A 15,067-nucleotide genomic window follows, 5' to 3' on the forward strand; every position below is an offset into this window, starting at 1 on the left:
TTTCATTTGGGTCCAGATGTGAGAAGGTACATGTTTGGGTTGAGAAGCCTGGGCATGCTTTCAGGTCCACTAGGTTAGATATAGCCAGAGCGATGAAACTCCATCTGGGACCTATGAAGTTTCAACTATCAAAGGTATCACCTGTCCTCTGAAGACAGGCTCAGAGAGTTGGGGTTGTTCAGCCTGGAGAAGAGAAGGCTCCAGGGTAACCTTATAGTGACCTTCCAGTACTTAAAGGGGGCCTATGGAAAAGATGGGGAGGGACTCTTTATCAGGGAGTGGAGTGATAGGAGAAGAGTTTATGGTTTTAAACTGAAAGAGGGAGATTTAGATTAGATATTAGGAAGAAATTCTTTACTGTGAGGGTGGTGAGACACTGCAACAAGTTGCCCAGAGAAGTTGTGGTTGGCCCATCCCTGGAGGTGTTCAAGGCCAGGCTGGATGGGGCTTTGAGCAGCCTGGTCTAGTGGGAGGTGTCCCTGCCCAGGGCAGGGGGTTGGAATTAGATGATCTTTAAGGTCCCTTCCATCTCTAACCATTCTATGACTCTACGATATAGGGTGTTTAAAAATAAAAAATAAAAAATTACAAGACTCCCACTGTAAGCCTCAAAGCAGACTGTAGGACTTTCTCGGACCTCAGAAGACAGTGAAAATTTTATGTGGACTGTTATCTTGGTTGTACTAGAACCGAATTAACAGGTTTTAACTAACACATAGTAAATCAGAAGATCATAGTGTCCATACAAATCACTTACATGCATGACTTTAATAAGAAAAAAACAAGTGACTGAATTTAAAGAGGCTTACTGATAAAAATGAACTTTCCTACATTAACTCCTTTAAATTAAACTTTCCACTATTTTAAAGCAATCTCCGCAATTGGGAAACCGAACTTTAATAACAACATTTAAATTTGGACATAGTAAGATAGTACTTTTTCTCTATTCACTTTTGAATGCCTTCTTTTAATCGTATACATCAACATAAGTTTGTATGTTTGGAATATTATACAGCAAAACCTCATAGTTTGTGTGCCCACGCAAGAGAGGGCAGTAATTACTGTTATCTCCATTTTGTAGGTAAGGAATTTGAAGTGGGGATAACCTTTCTCAGACAGCTAAGATTATTAGGTGTCCACAATAGCAAAGAACTTGTTAGGATCATCTCTACCAGAGAACAAAAGGGAAAGCAGTTCTGGAGTTGCCAACATGCTTTTAGGTAAAAAATCTTTCTAACTCCACATCTGCCGCCAAGTGCCACCCTGGTGCATGAGGAAAATGTACCAATTTCATCAACAAATCAGAGTTTTGCAGCAGATAAAGCCTTTCCCACCGTATCCTTGACTCTGCACATTATCTGGGGAAAGCCCCCATTCCTACAGTGTTACTGCTACAGGTAAATAGAGCTCTTGCAGCAATCCTTGACTGGACCATTACAGCAAAATTCCAGGCTTCATTTCTCAAGCCTAGGTTTTCAAGTTTTATAGATAGAGCTTAGTTCTCGTCTTAAACCAGTTTTCTGCTACTGGGATTTTAGTGAAGTTACAGGTTCTGGTGAAGTTACCCCTGGTGAACTCGACCTAGTGTGAGTGGGAGAGCACTCACATCTACAAGCTGTGTTCACATACAAGGAGATACCACACAGATTCCCAATAAAGTAAGCACTTCTTTGGTTTTGAAGGGTCACAGAGATCAATGAATAGAGGAATAATAGATAGAAAGGTTGTCTGTCTGCTAGAGAGATCACTGGAAACCCTGAGCTGCTAGCGAGACTGATTTCAGAGAAGGACTAAGGAAAAAATAACTTGTTTAAAACCTAAAAAGGTTTGAACTTCGGAAACTGCAACGAGTTTGCTTCTTCAGTTTAAACTATTATTCCAGTTTATGTTCAGTCAGCATTACTGTTTTGTTCTTGAATGAAATCTGCTCTCAATCAGAAAATAAAGAAATTCTCCATTTTACCTACACTTCATAAATTGCTTGCCACCAAGCGGTAGTCCCTCTCCAGCGTACAGCAACTATTATGGTCATTTCAGGGGGTAGTCTGCCCGTTATTTTGTCTAGTGTGATTTGTATCCTTACAACATAGATACCTTACCTAGTATAGCCCAATTGATCTACCAGTAATGGAGTGGAATGTGTTGTTGTAGCTTCCTTAAAAAACAACTAACCACCACCAGCCCTGCAGTCTGTGTATCAGCATTGCACATTGTATTCATACAGCGTTTTGGCATTAGGATTTAATCAGTTTATATGATGTGATGTTTCTGAAAGCTAGTGACTAGACACAATGACTCAGGAACTGTGTTCTTTTAGGGAGCAGTGTTGTTAAAAAATTGCTGTCACAGGAGGACTTTTCATAGGAAAAGGTGCACAGCTAGTATTCATCTTGTTCCCAATTGTATGAAAAGAGGTGGCATGGAGGAAAATTAATGTTTGGGGTTTTTTTGTTTTGTATTGTCTTGTGAGGAGGGATTTTAGTGATAAAGAAGTATGATTGAGCCTATCTTTTATTCCTTACCTCTGTGTACCTTTCAAATTAGCATCCTCTGGCTGTTTATATAAGTAAAACTCTGGAGCAGCTCCCGTGATTGCAGTGGAAACCATCGGAACGGTGCTGGTGGTGAGATAATTCAAAAGAGCTTTGTGAATTTGTAGTGGATACAAAAAAAGTAACCAGCCAAATCACCACAGGCATTTGGACAGGCCCCATTCCAGCAGTCTGTGAATACCATCCTTGTAGACTGTAAGAGTTTAATTAAAATGTAAGAAAAAAAAAAGCAGCGTGATCTTGACAATCCTAGAGGAGTCTTTCGGAAACGTTGTTCTGACTGGCACAAGCAAGGAAACAGTTAAAACTTAGTATGCATAGCAGTTGTTTAAAATGTCAAACACCACATCCAAATGCCTTTTATGTCTCACTTAAATGGTTCAAAAGCATGGATGTCCACTTCAATAAAAAGTATAATTCACTGTCTTTCATGTGCCTCCTAATCATCTAATGCATGATTACAACTACAATCTGCAGTACATGTGAAAAATACATCTTGACTTGACCATGGAGCTTACAGGTATTTTTATTGAGTTTTTGCGGTAAAAAACACTATTCGTGCACAAAATCATACCATTCTGTTTACAAGGTTTGAAAATATCCATTGTCCTTACAATGCTTCTGAGAATTGTCTCCATCTACCTCTTTGGGGTGAGAGCAAACAACCAGTGATGTTGAGCAGCTGTATTCACAGAATGGTTGAGGTTGGGGTGACAGTGTGTTCCCCACCAGGCACCAATCTGATCTTTATCTCCCAAAACCCTCCCCAAGCGATAACGATCTGTGGTGGTCATAATGAGTGTGTGTAGTTGTGATGGCTGCATCCAGCTCATGGGTGGTTTCAGGGAGACAGATAACAAAACACAATACCCAAAGGCCAACTTGAGCAATACTGGTACTGTGGTTAATACACAAATATGACTAAGAGTCAATCATCTTACCTCCATAAACAATGAGCAGCCCAAGGGCCCTTTGAGCTCTCCTGCACAGCAGCAGGCTGCACGCCAGGATCTCCCCTTGACTAGGGACACCTCTCAATGTTATTTCTTGAGATTCAGAGATTCCTTGCTGCAACAGGTCCTCAGTAAGTGACTAATAGCATGCTTAACTTCCAAATGTTAGCTAAGTGATATAAAGGACTGATTGTGCATATATAATCCCTTAGACATAAACCTTTGACCAAGTCTGGGACTAGGACTGGATCCAGATGCACATAGACTTCTCTCTGAGATGGAGTTTAGAAAGCAAGAGGGTCCCTTCTGAACGTCATGATTCAACAGGAGGGTCTCCCTGACACATCTGTCTGACCCTGTCCTCTGGGCAGTAAATAATCAAGTGTGCCTTGCTATCCCAAATCTTGTTAAAACACTGTTGCATTTACTATCAAACTTTGTTAAATCCCTCTTTTATATCAATAAACGTATTGCTGCTTCTCTCTCTGAGTGAAGTGCATCACTCCATCTGCAACAGTTGGGAGGGACCTCTGGAGGTCATCTTGTCCAACCCCAGTCTCATCATTTAGGGCGGGAGTCAGTTTGAAAATGACACCTGCATTTCCATATAAATGTATTCCAGTAGATATGTAAGCTGTGTGTAGAAGCTCCCATGATAATCAAAGGACATGCAGGGCTCAGTTCAGCTGAACATATGAGTGCGTTTGAGATGACCCTGGATAATGCACCTGGCCTCCAGTCACCCCTCTAAAAACACAGAGGCTGAGGTCCTGTATCACCTCTGGGTCCTGTGTCACATCTGACAGCTGTCTTAATCCAGGGAGTTGTATTCATTGCATGTAATAGCTTTTTAAGATCTTCCAGGTACACTGCCTAGCCTCTCACTGCCTCTCTAGAAGGATGCAAATCTCCCATAATTCTTGTATCATATTTGCGAGCCCTATGAATAAGACTCAGATGTCCTTGCTAAGTAGTTCTAGACACCTGTGTTTGCACAACAAAATTAATATTCCATCAGAGCTGCTTTGCACTACAATGCGTGAGTCGTTCATGGAAATAAATAAAGATTAGGGGACCCCAGCTTGTCGCATCCCAGTAAAGACACGATTCTGTAGCTTTAGATCAAACTATCTTTTTTTCTCTCTTTCTTTAGCCCATTATAATTTTGGACCTCTTCAGGTTGGCATAGACTTCTTTGGTCTCTTGATTTTCTTGTCTTTTGCTTTTGTGTCTCTATTTTGTTTCTCTGTTTTTGATCTGCTTATAGACCAAGATAGAATTTCTCAAAATGAAGTCATGAAACTAAAGTATGTTTTCAGATAAAAGATGCAATATATGCCCACGTACTGAATGTAGTCCACATATTAATTTGTCCTCAGAGTCATACGGGCTGCCACAAGCAAGAGTCCACAAGCAAGTCACCAAGGTGCCAAGCTGCCTTCCATTGGTTCCACTGCAGGAGCTTCCCCATTGGTTAACCAGCTAATTTGAGTGAAAGAAGGGTGCGTCGTCTTGCACGTAGCATGGAGTGCCACAGGCAAATATGTGTAGTGGACAGTCACAACAGGGCTACTGAGTTGTGGTAATGTATCAAGAATCATATTTCATACTCAATCTCCAATTATTTAAAAATTAAGACTGTTTTTAATGAGAAGCATTAAAAAAAAAAAAAAGAAAAAAGTGTAAATGGAGTTCTCTAAGCAGTGTTTACCTGAAATTCTATTGTGGTACGCAGGTACATAGACCCACAGCATTCAAAATCAATTTCCTATGGAAAAATCCATAAGACTTGATAAATTTGATGGAGGGGGAACCAACAGTCATTGGGAAGCTGAGACAAAGGGGAGGCCGTCAGGCAGTAGCAGCTCTAGACCGCAGGTGAGCGAAAGAAGGCAATCTCTAGGAGCTGAGGAAGAGCAGCTTCACTTTTCTTAGGGGTAGTACATTGCAGAATTCCTCATGTGAGGCTTCACTCAACAAAGCTTTTAAACCTTGAAGAGTGAGCTATTTCAATATAAAAAGCCACAGATATTACAGTGATGCCTAAAGGTGAGAAATCTCTGCCCACCTAAGCAAAATTGTCATGGATGCTTCAGAACTAAATTCAAAGTTATTGCTTGAGATTCATTTCTCCTTATGCTTTTCATTAGCTCAGTGGATACCTTGGCTAATAGCCCTCCCAACTTTTTTGCACCTCTCAGACTAGCTGCTTCAATGCCTTCCTGCTCTAAAGCCTCTAGCTATCAACGCCCCTATTCCAGTCCCCCACCTCTTTACATTTTTGCACAAGTCTAGATGCCCTTCAGCTTCAATATACAAAAGACTGGGACCTTGCAATGGCGATTCCCGCTTATTCTGCTTCCTCCTGGATATTTCCATTCTGGGGATTTCGAGGGTAACATGAAGCAAAATGTGACATTAACTACTTAGATAAGCAAAGCCATGAAGCATGCCGTAGGTGCTTATGGCTACTTTTTGGTCCTTTGGGTTTTCATTACTATTGTGCTCAGAAGTATTTTCTAATGGAAACTTTGCTGCAGAGTGCTTCTGTGCATTTGTTGAAGGTTCACATAATTTATAATAGCTTATATATGCATTTGTTCTACAGATATTGCCTATATTTAATAGACCTCAAGAAATATCTGGCATACTATGGCAATACCAGATATTTTTAGTTAAAATGTAAGTAGAAAAAGATGCACATAATCCAAGTGGAATCTTTTTATTTAAATTAAGGGAAAAAAAGATTAAATAGACACGGTCCTTTTATCTTTAAGGTAGAGCTGTAAGTAGGCAAGACTCCTCAGAAGTCCAGGTGATCTATGGAATATGATTTTTTCCTATAGAACAGAGATTTAAATTCTCTTCTCTCTCAGAAAATCTTCTGTATGTGTACCTCTTTGTGTGAAAAGGTTTCCAGTGTGAGCATGATATTATGTAGAAGTATCTTGTATTGGTGGTGGTGTGTGTGCTATTCCCGTTCATGTTTACAGCACAACATATAGTATTTAGCAAACCAGAGTGTTGCTTTGAAAACACTCCTTAGGACAAAAATATGGTCAGTGTCAGCTATACAGCAGAATAGTGTGTGCTACATTCTCTGCTCTTATATGAAGCAATGAAAATATTTGCAGATAGGAAATAAATGAAAATAAAATGGGTTACATGAGTGTTTTCTAGTCAAATGCTCTTTATATATTAGAAATCTATTGCCACAGCTAAAAATCCGTGCACTAAATCAGCAAATATGACTTACTATAAGGGAAAATGTCCAAATCCATAATATTTTTTATTTTTTAAAGCTAATCCAGTCTGGTACTTTTTATAGCTTTGAGCACTTTCAATCTTCTCTTGACATCACTGTCAAGAGCATGTGGATTAGTCACAAATACACAAAATCAAAGTACTTTGTCCCCTAGAAGCTCACTAAATCTTCATATTTGCAAATTTTCTTTAGAGACCCTATCCTGCCTTTCTCTTATTCACCAGGGTGTATTCACTTAGGGGCTGGCCGATTTTAAAGCTCAAGGTGGCAGCTTGACTAACCCATTCTAATTCCGTCATATTAATTTACTTTAAAGTGACTCCAATAAAGAAAGCCACTGACATCTCATAACATGAGTGGTTTGAAACTATGACTTTTTTTTTTCAACTTAGATTAGTACTAATACTTTAACATAATGTTCCTGAGATTTTATGGCCTTCCATAAACTGAAATGGTCTTGCACCAGATTTAGCAATCACATTTTTCTGCTGCCTCTTTTTCAGTGTTTCCAGCTACAAGCTTATTAAAGCATTGCATGATCTTTCTGCAGCACATGTATATATTATAAAATATCTTTAATATTCTATAAGCAATGGTCTACATCCAGACTGTCCACCTGTAGAGATATGTTGTTTGGGGTACTGTTTCTTTTAACTGATAGCTACATCAGCAGAAGCCTTGCTATGAATGTAGTTTGTATCGGAACAGACAGAAAAATCTCACCACGTTTCCAATATGAGACTATCGTTTCAACTAAAACAGTATGGTCGAAATAACAAACATTTTTGAGAGAAGGAAAGGTCCATTTAACGGAAGATGTTAAAGCAATTTACAGCTGTAAATGCATATTATCTTCACTTAAAATAGAAAATAGAGGAATAGATAGTGACTTAACAGCAAGGCCTTTACTGCCTCTAGAATCCAGGTCTTCTAAATCTTCTAATCTGGAAATACAGTGTATTATATGCAAATATGCAAATAATTAACGTGCAAAGCAAGTGTTGTGATACTCCGGGTGAATAAGTGAGTAAGTCCGCCCTAAAAGAACCTTATTTCGAAAAAAAATTAATTCTGAAAAAAAAAATAATGAAAGACCACAAGAAAAATAAGTCATTCTGTAAAAAGAATGGGGACCACAGTGAAGATGGTGTGAGTTTCTGAAGAGTGGCAGTACCAGCTTTTGACTAAAGCCAGCTGAAAAAGATGTATCCACCAGGATTTTGGAAGTACACAGGTAGGTTGAGGTAAGCACAAACATTGATATTTATCACCACAAAGGAAAAAAACAAAGGCATTAAAGGGAAACTATTGGTGAAGAAAGAAGGTTGAGGGTACGACAGACAAATTTATCCTACGCATCCATTCATGTCAGACACCAGAGAGGAAAATAAGAAATGACAAGACAAAACGTCCATGGCAGTCACTCAGGAACTCATCAAAAGTCTTTGTGCTGTGCCTTCTCCCTTTGAATTTATAGTAACATTAGGTGTCTGGCTGTAACACTCTGTCAGTGTCCTTATTCTCCTGCCTCATGTGTTGGAGAGAGATGAGACTTGGAAGATGCTTCAGTGTTGACCAGGTAAAACTGTGAGGGATACATACGTATGATATAACTCTCACACTATGCTAAGGTTAGAGTAGGATTCCATTTCAATAATCAGTTTTGGAACACACATGACCAAAAGTAAGAGGAAAACTGTGGAGAGAAATGTTATAAACAATAAATGTGGACTTATCATTTATTCATTTATTCAATTTGCAAGTATAACAAGCATTTTTAAATACACGTGAAAGCTCAAATTTATGAAAATTCCAACAAAACAGGTTGGTTTTCCAAGACTATTGTAAATATAATGAAATTTTCTATGGTTGAAATTGATCACTGGTAGAAATAACTGAATTAGAAATAATTTTAAAAAATCTGTTTTCATTTACATAAAATTCCATTAAGAAAACCAAAACAGTAGCACAATTGCTTCTACACTGATGGTGAATCAGTGTAAGAAATTAGCTGGGGGAACAGGAAGGCCTGGCCATAAGTGAAGACACTGGTATAGGAGGAGCCTCAGAAACGTGGTGGAAGGCAGGCAGGCAATGCAACACAACAATATCAGTGTGAAAGATACAGAATATATAACATAAGTCATGCCAGCAATTGATCAACATAATATGGTATAAATCTTAGCACCAAAACAAATTTAGGAACTGACCACATTACCAAGCAACACGGCAGCTACATAGATTAAAACCACAGGCCTAAATAGAAGTAATACAGTACTGAGTCTGTGTTACTGCTTGCTAGGCAGGACCACAGAGTTGCCCATGCACTGAAAGACGAGAGAGGATTTAGGAGCAGGAAATGCAAATGTATTAAAAGACTCCAGTTATCCTGTGTGTATTGGGCAAAACTCATGCCAGGAAATGAAGCAGAAAGGACATTTTTGGGCACCAGGTGTGACTGCTTTGTGGAACAGGCAATTAACAAGCCTGCAAGAGGGAGTGCAGCCATTCACTTGCAGCTGCAAAGTGCGTAGATCTGGCTCCAAACTTTTCAGCTGAAAAATTGCTTTGCAGCAATGACAATCATATATTTCCATTTCACAGCCCTACAGGAATGTCAGTGTCACTGAACACCTATGTAGAGGAGTTTTATGGAACTGAGAATAAATTTTTCAGAAAGATGAAATAGTTTTCAAAATAGAAAGGATCATAAACTCTCACAGAAGCCAAAAAGAAGTTTGAAACACAAGTAAATAAGGAAATTAAAGCTACTATTGCAACATTCAGGGGCATTAAAACACCCGTTGAAATACCCATTAAAATACTCACTTCAGAGACTCCTAAGGCACCCCATAACCAGAGCACCTCAGGAGCACCCAGTAAGGGCATCCTTGAGGGCACTCAGCAAGGGCAAGACCTCTACAGAAATGCTGACTGGATTGTGTTACAGTGTTCATGGTGGAAGAAACTGGGAGATTTCCAACTAAAACCTTTTTCTGGAGAGGAGAAACAGAGGGTTTTTTTCTGAAATGGAAGCAACTAGAAAAGAAGTTATGGTAAGAATAGTGAAAATAGATACTAACATTTGCATATTTCTACCACGACATTTTCCACAGTTGCCTCATTTTCAACTCATATGATATAGAAAAGTGAGCAGTAAAGTGATGAAGCTTGCTAATGATACAACCGGAAGGAGAATGAAAAATCACAGGACAGAGCGATAAAATCAGTGTAGATAAAGGAAATTGATTTATAGGGTGAAAAGCATTGCTACCTTCACAATTAAAATGATGGCGTCTGATGTGTCCCTATATTTCAGGAAAAAGGGCTTGGGGTCACAATAACTCCAGGAAAACATCAGTTCAGTAGCTGGTGGCAGTCAAAGAACAAACAAAATGTTAGAAACTGTTATGAAAAGGCATAGGAAGCAAAACAGAAGTCACTGTACTGCCCCATAACTCTGAGATGGAAAAATTTCAGAGAAGGGCAACAAGAGCAGTTAGAGGCACTGGATGGCTTCCATGCAAAAAACAAGAAAGTAGGCTAGGTTTCTTCATCCTGTAATCGAGACTGTTTGGGGAGAAATATGATTCAGGTGCACAGATTGAGTGGGGAAAAAAAAAGTCAACATAGATAAATGAAACTGATGCAGAGAGTGAAAAACACTCCTGGTCTCTGGCAAGACAAGAAATAGGATCTGTCAAACAAAGTTGTATTCGAGAAAAACACAAGGAGGTGGTGTATCACAGAATAGGAAGCAGATTAGTGGGCTCCTTGCTGTAGGATGTTGTGGATGCTTTATGAGTCCAAGTGAGGACAGAGCAAGTACTTAGAAGAAAAAGCTATTGAGAGTTACTGAATAGACAAAGCAAAATAGTCTAAAAGAATTCACTGAATTGAAAAATTGTGAGGATAGAAGAATCTTGGAAAATAACATTGATGCCAGCTTCATGGGCATCGTTTTAAGGGAAACTGTTGGAGACAGAAAACTGAGCAAGATAGACTCTTGATATGAACAAGTGAAACCATATTTATAGCGTAGCTATGAATTTTAATAGAAAAAAAATTGTGCAAAGAGCTTTGATTATAGGTCTGAAAAAGAAGAGGTGGCTAATCAGAAAGACTGCTTTAGACAGTGGCATAGGTGGAAGATCATTCTGAAAAAAGACAGTTGCTCCCAATACTCATCACATGTACTCGGAGTGGTTAAGTAGGAAGAGCTACTTATGAAAATGAAAAAAATGAAAAAAAACACAGCTAATTTTAAAAAACTTCAGTGCTGTACTTTAATGACAGTCAGGGAAAAGATATCTTTTTTCCTTAATTTTTGAAGGATTAAAAAGGTTTTGTTATTTCTTCATTTCTAAGTATTTCATGATTTCTAAGTTTTCATGTGTATTTTGCCTATTGTAGGTTTAAAATATGCTAAACCATACCAAACCCTCTTTTTTTACTAAATGGAACTTCATCTAAATCAGGAATTATTGCATAGCTTAAGGAGAAATCTGGTCTCCTACAAACTCAAACTCACCCTCCGAAGCAAAATATCTTCACAGAATCACAGAATGGTAGGGGTTGGAAGGGACCTCTGGAAATCATCTAGTCCAACCCCCCCTGCCAGAACAGGTTCACCTAGAGCAGGGTGCATGGGAACATGTCCAGATGGGTTTTGAATGTCTCCAGAGATGGAGACTCCACCACCTCTCTGCCTGCTTCACAAAAGGAAACCTCTGAGCCGTCTCATCTTCCTTTACCAATTCTTTGTGCTGGAGGATGTGGGCAAGCTTTCATCTTGATACAAGAGAGATATTTTTTTATGGGAAGAACAATCATTCACTCAACAACCTCACCAGGGACATAATAATCACTCCTAAACACAGTAGTTGACAAAAAGGTCCCATTCCCTAAGGACTTGTGAGTATAGCCAAAGATATTAACTGAAGGGACAGTTTGTATCCTATACAGAGTCTTACTACTCCTAGTTATTTAAATTTGACAAAAATGTAACTAGAGGGTAATAGGTATGATATATAGATATTTATTCTCACCACACAGGTGAAAGTAAATGCCTGGCACAACAGGGCACTATCTATGGCAAACGCTATTTTGCCACAGCTACAGTGTAAATGATTCAGCTTAAATCAAAAGCTACATCTGATCAGGCTTATATGGTAAAATGTCATGTCAAAATAAGTCGTACCCAACCTGCTAGTCTTCCATGTGATTTCTATTACTTGTATATGAAAACATCATGGTGAAGTGCACCACATTGAAACACTTGCATGTGTCACATCCCACTCTCAGGAAAGAGCTGGGGTAAGTGACTTCAGATTCATAAATTCTCAACGGTGCGGACTAAGGTGAGATAAATCTCAAGGTCCATAAAGAAACCTTTATTAGCTTCCCTATACTTAGTTAGTATAGGCCTTAACAAGTCCACTATAATTGGTTAGGTATATGACAAATTATGGCAAATGGTGAGGTATGCATTGTGTGACTTAACAACAGGTATACAACAACTTACGCAGAGTGGTATTTCAGGTTGTACTTAAGGTTGTTACTTAACTACTCTAACCGTTACTTAACAACTCTAAGAGAAAAGAGAAACTGAGGGATAGAGAAAGGAGAAGACAGAGAAAAAGACAAAGATAAAGAGATCGCTGGTCCTGGCTCCAGCGTCTTTTTCAGGGAATCTTCCCAGGCATCATCTTCTTCTTTCTTGGAAAAATCTTCCCAGGCACCGTCTTCTTTCTCGGGAAGAATCTTCCCAGGCACTTTCTTCTTCTTTTGTTTCTTCTTTGTTCCCCCTCCAGGGGCACTTATTTTCCCCTTTTACGTTTGCTGAATTACCATGGTCCACCCCCCTTGCCAAGGACAGCCTCGTCTCAGGTTTCTCCCTTCTTGCAGGTGGCGTGTAGCATGATTTGGGTGGAGAGAGGAGTGCCATAGTCATACATGTTTAGCATGATCTCTATAATCTTCATTAGCGTATGCAGGGGTGTGCGCTGTCACATGCATTTCGCGTATAATGAAGCAAGGTCACTTATGGGACACAATGGTCTCCAGAACTGAGAACTCGCAAGGTCACCACACGAGTGACAGAACTTTCCTGTCTTCACAGGACAGTTGTCCCACACTTTCAGGTGCCAAAAGTGTTAGTCTTATCAGTTCTTTGAAGGCCAGGCCTGCATTATTTATTTCCTTGAGAGTGTTTGAGGCATTCCATTGAAGGCTTGGAGGGCCTTCTGCCCCTCGTCAGGGAATTTACAGTCCGTCTCTTACAGCATGTGAGGCAAAAAGGCAAATTCAAATACGGCTGAAACGTGCTTGTATTTGCATGCTAGGCAGAAACCTATTCTTTTTTTGTAAGTGCTGGCTTGCTATGCGACACTCCCACTGCTATCAGTTAACTAGAAGTCAGTAGGAGTTGCATGTATCACATGCAGCAGAAGACAGCGGTATGCTTGCTTTTATATCCATAGATGGTCACTTGCAGGGCAATAGTATTTTACCACATGTCTCACTCAGGTGTAGTGGACTGAGTGTGCACAAGTCTAGCTAATGTACTGACACGGTATGCATGCACAAAGCAGAAAGTCATATTGAAAGGATAACTGCATGTTATTCCAGATATAAATCAGGATTTTTTTTTTTATCATGAGAGTGGTGAAACACTGGAACAGGTTGCCCGGAGAGGCTGTAGATGCCCCATCCATGGAAAAATTCAAGGTCAGGAGCTCTGAGCAACCTGATGTAGTTGAAGATGTCCCTGCTCATTGCAGAGTGGTTGGACTAGATGACCTTTAAAGGTCCCTTCCAACTCAAGCTACTCTATGATGCTACAATTCTATGTTGGTGTTACTGTAATGCACCCTGCAATAAAAAGCTGGAGTGAAGGAGTGTGTAGTGGCATGATTTAAGGGCTGTGATTTGGTGGTGTGACAAATTGTTTGGCACATATAATAGCAAATAAAAGCCATAGAGTCCCCCTCTCCTTTCCTGTGATTAAGTAGCATTTTGTCATGGGCAGATTTGACTAGAATGCCACTTTTTTCACAATTAGAAATATCTACTGTCCAGTTTATACCTAGCCATGGTCAGTTCATTCTCAGTCATGATTTGCCAGTGTTTTCTGTCAGCTGAAATAATTATTTTCCCCATAGGCCCTTATTACCTTCACGTATTTACATGTTTGCTTTTAGTCTTTGCTTTACTGAAACAAGCAGGCCACTGTCTTTTGGAATAATATTATCTGAGTGCAGCCTGCAGGCAAGTGTGCAAATTCCACCTGTGAGTTATCTCAGGTACAAGAGACAGCCAAATCAAAGCAGCTCAGAGCCTAATGCAGGATAATTTGCCTTACTTCACAGCAAGACTCTTTAGTCTTTACTGAGTTCTCACCACTGTTTCCTCTAGTTTATCTATGTGACTTCATGCTTAGTGGAGGAGGGAAAGGCTGTGGATGCTGTCTGGCTAGACTTTAGTAGAGCTTTTCACACCATTTTCCACAGCATTCTCCTGGAGAAACTGACCACTCATGGCTTGGACGGGCATACTCTTCATGGGGTAACTGGTAAAAAACTGACCGGACGGCTGGGCCCAAAGAGTGTTGATGACTGGAGTTAAATCCAGTTGGTGGTTGGTCACAAGTGGTGTTTCCTAGGGGTCAGTACTTGGGCCAGTTTTGTTTAATATCTTTATCAATGATCTGGAGGAGGGGATCGAGTCCACCCTCAGTAAGTTTGCTGATGCCACCAAGTTGGGCAGGAGCGTGGATCTGCTTGAGGGTAAGAACGCTCTACAGAGGGATCTGGACAGGCTGGATCAATGGGCTGAGGCTAATGGTATGAGATTCAACAAGGCCAAGTGCCAGGTCCTGCACTTGGGTCACAACAACCCCATGAAATGCTACAGGCTTGGGGAAGAGTTGCTGGAAAGCTGCCCAGCAGAAAAGGACCTGGGGGTGTTAGTCGACTGCTGGCTGAATATGAGTCAGCAGTGTGCCCAGGTGGCCAAGAAGGCCAACAGCATCTTGGCCTGTATCAAAAGTAGCATGGCCAGAAGAACTAATGACGTGATCGTCCCCCTATACTAGACACTGGTGAGGCCGCACCTCGAATACTGTGTTCAGTTTTGGGCCCCTCACTACAAGAAAGACATTGAGGTGCTGGAGTGTGTCCAAAGAAGAGCGACAAAACTGGTGAAGAGTCTAGAGCACAAGTCGTATGAGGAACAGCTGAGGGAGCTGGGGTTGTTCAGCCTGGAGAAAAGGAGGCTGAGGGGAGACGTTACCGCTC

The sequence above is a fragment of the Larus michahellis genome, chromosome Z (genome assembly GCF_964199755.1).
Source record: "Larus michahellis chromosome Z, bLarMic1.1, whole genome shotgun sequence".
Taxonomy (NCBI): Eukaryota; Metazoa; Chordata; class Aves; order Charadriiformes; family Laridae; genus Larus; species Larus michahellis.